The sequence below is a fragment of the Arachis duranensis genome, chromosome 9 (genome assembly GCF_000817695.3).
Source record: "Arachis duranensis cultivar V14167 chromosome 9, aradu.V14167.gnm2.J7QH, whole genome shotgun sequence".
NCBI lineage: Eukaryota > Viridiplantae > Streptophyta > Magnoliopsida > Fabales > Fabaceae > Arachis > Arachis duranensis.
In genome coordinates, this window is record NC_029780.3 from 67,869,406 (window position 1) to 67,875,367 (window position 5,962).

Consider the following 5,962-nt stretch of genomic DNA (forward strand, 5'->3'; position numbering starts at 1 on the left):
TAGTAATCTCAGGTTGAAATAGGCTAGGCATGGATCAAAGGAAGCAAGGAAGGAAGCATACAAGTGGAGAGAAGCACAAAAAGCCAAAGAATTGATCCAGGCCATGCACGCGTACGCGCACAAGGCGCTTGCGCGCACATTGCGAAACAGGCCAAGGACGCGCACGCGTACCATGCGCGCACGCGCCGATGAGGGCACATGGCTTCAATTATGTGACACGTGCCTGACGATTTTGGAGAGGTTTCAGCAACCAACTTTGGCGCCAAAATGCACATAAAAGCCAAGGATTGAAGGGGATTGACAACACATGTCCATACACATTCACAAACACACTAGGATTAGTTTTAGTTTAGTTTTCTAGAGAGAGAAGCTCTCACTTCTCTCTATATGCCTTCCAAGTGTTTGATAAAATGCTTGGTAGGATTTTAGTGTAGCTTTTTGTTCCTCTTGGCCTAGGTAGAGTAGTTAGTAACTCTTGAGTTATCTAATTCCTTTGTTGATTGATAATTGGAGAGATTGCTAATTGATTTGAATGCCTCTAAAGCTAGTCTTTCCTTTAGGAGTTGATTAGGACTTGAGGAATCAAATTGATTCATCCACTTGACTTTCCTCCATGGTTAGAGGTTGACTAAGTTGGAGCAATGGACAATTTGCCATCACAATTGAGGAGGATAACTAGGATAGGACTTCTAGTTCTCATATCTTGCCAAGAGCTTTGCTAGTTGTTAGTTTATTTTCTTTGCCATTTATATTTCTTGTCTAAAATCTTAAAAACCCCAAATATAACTCACAACCAATAACAAGACACTTTATTGTAAATCCTAGGGAGAACGACCCGAGGTCCAATACTTCGGTTTATAAATTTAGGGGTTTGTTTTAGTGACAAACAACTTTTTGTATGAAAGGATTATTGCTTGGTTTGGAAAATATACTTTACAACGAGATTTCATTAGTGAAATTCTAAACCATCAAAAATCTATTCGTCAGGCACACCATTGGTTTTGACCGTGTCACAAATCCTCAAGAAGGTAGATAAGTGTTGATTGGAGTCTTCAAGTGGTCCTCCTCCGTAAGAGAAATTATTTTGAACTAGAGTGATAAGTTGTGGCTTTAGTTCAAAATTGTTTGCATTGACATTTGGAGTTAAGATGCTGCTTCCACAATGTCTGGGATTTGCAAATGTGTAGGAGGCCAAAACTCTCCTCTGTGGTGGATTGTTGTTGTTGTTAGCTACTCCACCTGGTGGATTGGTTGAATGTTCCTCCATGTTTTAAAATTCTTCTTCTGACTCCTCCTCTCCAACAATGTTTTTCCCTCTTTCAGCTCTTCTTAATCTCCTGAGGGTTCGTTTGTCTTGTTCATGAAAGATGGGTGTAGCTCTTCTTGTATCTGTCATATAAACAAAACATAAGAACGAGCTCTTCAATTGTTGACTCCTACATAAGTACGAGTTCTATATTAGTGTTGATAAACGGATCGCCTTCTAAGCCATTTAAGATGGAAAGAGGTTTGTGGCAGGGGGCTCCATTGTCTCCATTTCTATTTGTACTTGTCGCTGACGTTCTACATAGGATGTTTGGGGAGGCGGTGAGAAATGGGCGAATTTTGCCGTTATTGGTGGGTAGAGATCATGTCGAGTTGTCACATCTTCAGTTTGCGAATGATACTGTTCTGTTCTGCCCTCTGGAGAAAGAAACCATAAAGAATTACAGGAGGATCCTGCGTTGTTTTGAGCTTATGTCGGGGATGATTATTAACTTTGATAAGTCTAGCTTGATTCCTATTAATTGTGATGTTCAGTGGATACAGTGTATGTCTAGAGGGATGGGCTGTAAGGTAGCCTCACTTTCAGTGAAATACTTGGGGATCCAGTTAGGAACGAACCCGAGGTTGGTGAAGACTTGGAAGCCCATTATAGAAAAAGTGGAGGAGAAGCCGAGCATTTGGAAGGCCAATGTTCTCAACAAATTCGGTAAGCTGGTGCTTATTAAATCTGTTTTGAACAGCCTCCCAGTCTATTATTTGAGTTTGTATAAAATGCCAAAGGATGTTGCAGAGAAACTGATTTTCCTATAGAGAAGGTTTCTATAGGACAAGGAGGATGGTAGGTTTGGTATGGCAATGGTCAGGTGGGAGGTGGTGCAGGCTCCCAGAAAGCTAGGGGGATTAGGTGTCGGGGATGCCATGGTTCGTAACACAGCACTCCTCTTTAAGTGGTGGTGGCGCTTTTCGAAGGAGGATTGCCCCTTATAGAAGAAGGTGGTATGCTCTTGTAACAATCTCAACCCCAAAGTGATGTTGTCATCCCAGGGGCTACATGTCCGGGGGCCATGGAAGGATATATGCCAACTACAGTTCAAGAATCAACAAGTAAGACAGAAGATGATTAATGGGTTGTCTATGAAGATTGGCGATGGGAGAGGAACTCGGTTCTAGGAGGATGTATAGTTGCGTGGTGGGACCTTGAAAGTTCTTTTTACGAGGCTCTTCTCAATTTCAAACCAAAAGGGATCTGTCATAGGGGATTGTGGGTTCTGGGACGGGTTAGAATGGAGATGGAACTTCCAATGGAGGCGAGTGCTTTTCCAATGGGAGTTGGACTTAGTGAACCAGTTGCATGAAACATTAAGACAGGTTAATCTTGTATATGGCAAAAAGGATAGAGTTGTGTGAAAATTTGATGAACAGGGTGTATTTTCTACTAACTCCTTTGTACAACTGGAAATGCTTTCGGAGGATATAGTGAGTTACAACTTTACTAGGACAGTTTGGAAGGGTTTAGTCCCACCTAGAGTTAAATTGTTCATCTGGTTTGTCTTGACTGGAAGGGTCAATATGAAGGAGAGGCTGAGTCGGCTGGCAGTGGTTAACCAGGAAGATATTGCCTATGTGTTGTGTAATGAAGGTGTTGAATCTAGTTACCACTTGTTTCTTGGTTGTGGATTTTCTTGGCAGGTTTGGTGTGCATTGCTGTCTTTTGTTGGAAGGCAATAGTCGTGCCCAGGAACGCTAAAGGAACATTTTCCAAGTTGGACTGAGTTATCAACTAGTAAGGAGGAGTGCGAGAGGTGGATGGTATGTTTCTGTACGATTATCTGTAATATTTGGCTAGAAAGGAATAGGCGAATTTTTCAGAATGAAAGAAACGGGGTTGACAAAATAATCTACAAGTCCTCCATGAACTATAAGGAGTGGATAGGTGTAGATCCCTTTTGTTGTTGATGACAATGCGAAAGATGACAGAAGATATCAATTAATATTTTTTGTATAACTTACTTCTTCTGACCGATGGTTTTCTATTTGTTACTTTCTGTACTCTACTTGTTGTGTTGAGCTTTCCTTTTCAAAAAAATATTGGTTCTAAATTCATTTCTAAAAATTTTATATATGTCACGTTTTTTAAAAATTTACTACGTCTCAGTTTTGAAAAATCTAAGGAAAGTCAGCTATAATGTTATTCTTAGGATTGTAGTTACTAGTTAACACGACACATGATATAGCATTGACTAATCCGCTTGTTATAAAGCAGTATGTGAAGTATTATATCATCAAAATAAAATATAAATAATTTTTTTGTATTTTATGTTAAAAAATATTTTATTAAACTTAATATATAATAATAATTATATTATTAAATTTGATATAGTATAAAAAATAAATAAATAAATAAACTCAAAAAGATAATGATAATTAATTTCATTATATTAGTTAATTGAATTGAAACTTAATCTTTTAATTAAATACAACTTAAATTATTTGTGATTTTTTAAAAATGATTTAAGATAAAAAAATATATTATTGATACCTTAAAGACTATAATAAGTAGATTTGACAATTAAATATGAGATAATAAAAAGTAAAATAATTATTTAAGAACATATATAAAAAAAATAATATTTAGTCATGTTAAAAATAAAAAAAATTATTATAAATTATTTTTTTGTTATTTTGAATATTATATTGTGTGTATGAAATTATATTTTTATTATTTTAAATATTATAATAAGTGATTGTATGTATATTTCTAGTTCTTATTAATATGTATAGTTTTAATTTGACACATCTAAGTGATCACTTAGTCATCCGCTTAAGTAAGTATTGGGGTTCGAATTCTGTGTCGTATGTATAGCAACTCATTGCCGGCCAATTGCAGACTTTTAAATGGAATTCAAATTAATGACGAATTATTGCTTAACTTGTTGGGTATCGTGGGAAACCCAAAAAGAAATATCTTACCCCTCTATTCGAATTCTATCTCTTCTTCTACCTCAATTCTCTTTCTTCTTCAGATATCTCTGACGTTAGGATTTTTGCTAGTAAAGAATTTTATAAAAATAGTCGCGTTGTAGATATAGTTTCTAAACCAATAAAAATCCTTTCGTGCAAACATTTTGGTTGTCACAAGTAACAAACCCCTTTAAAATTGATAACCGAGTATTTAAACCTCGGGTCGTCTTCTCAAGGAATTGCAGGAAGGTATGTTCTTATTATTGGTTATGAAAAAGTGTGTTTTGGGGTTTTGGAGTTTGGACAATGGGCACAAGCATATTTAAATGACAAGTAAAAATAAATAAATAACTGTAAAATAGACTCTTGGCGAGGTATAAGAACTGGAAGTCCTATCCTTATCAATTGTGATGAGAATTGGATTTTAATCCCACTTAGTTAACCTTTGCTAAACAAAGGAAGGTCAAGTGGACTAATTAATTTGACACCTAAAGTCCTAGTCTTTCCTTTGGAAAGGCTAGAGTTATTGGAACTCAAATTAATTAGCAACTCCCAATTTCAACCACTGCTTTATTTGACAGCTCAAGAGTCACCAATTACTCAACCAAAGCCAAAAGGGTAAATATCTAAATTAAATTAAAAGTATTCATGTAAATAAAGCAATCAAACTACGTTTAAACATAAATTCAAATTCAACATAAAAGAGTTCATAAATTAAATTGAAAAAATAAGTAAAGGAAATATTAAACCTGGAATTCAGAAGAAAAATGTAAGTTGGAATAATAATAAATCCTAAATCCTTTAAGAGGAATCCTAATCCTAATCCTAAGAGAGAGGAGAGAACCTCTCTCTTTAAAAACTACATCTAAAATAATAAAAAGTGAATTATGCGAGCCTCCTGAATCTCTGCAAGTTCCCTGACTTTAATCTGTGTTTCTGGGCCGAAAACTGGGTTGAAATGCGGCCCAGAATCTCTGCCAGCGACTTTTGTAATTCTGCAGATCGCGCACGTCACGCGATCGCGTCATCCATGCGGACGCGTCATTCGCGTTTTTCCCTGCCACGCGTTCGCGTCATCCACGCTTCCGCGTCACTTGTGCTTTTCCAATCCGTGCAGTTGCGTGAGCCATGCGATCGCGTCACTCTGATTTCTTCTATTTCACGCGGTCGCGTGAGCCATGTGACCGCGTGACTTTTCGCTGGTCATCTCCACAATTCCTTGTATTCCTTCCATCTTTGCACACTTCTTCTTCATTCTCTAAGCCATTTCTGCCCTATGAATCCTGAAACACTTAATACACAGATCAAGGCATCGAATGGTAATAAGAGAGGATTAAGATTAGCTAAATTAAGACCAAAGAAGTATGTTTTCAATCATGTAATAATTTTAGGAAGGAAATATAAATTCATGCTAATTATATGAATAAGTGGGTAAAGATCATGATAAAACCACACAATTAAACACATTGTAAACCATAAAATAGTGGTTTATCATCCTCTCTACACTTAAACATTAGCATGTCCTCATGCTAAACTCAAGGAGACCAAATAAATGAGTAGGAAAAGGCAAGACTCATGTAATGCAACCTATGAATGTGAATGCAACTACATGCTAAAATGATTCTACCTACTTGGTGAAAAAGTAAATAAATCTTTCAAGAATAAATATGAACTGGATTTCACTAATTCAAATCACAAAATACAATATAAATAACTTGCAAGAAGAAGATAGCTT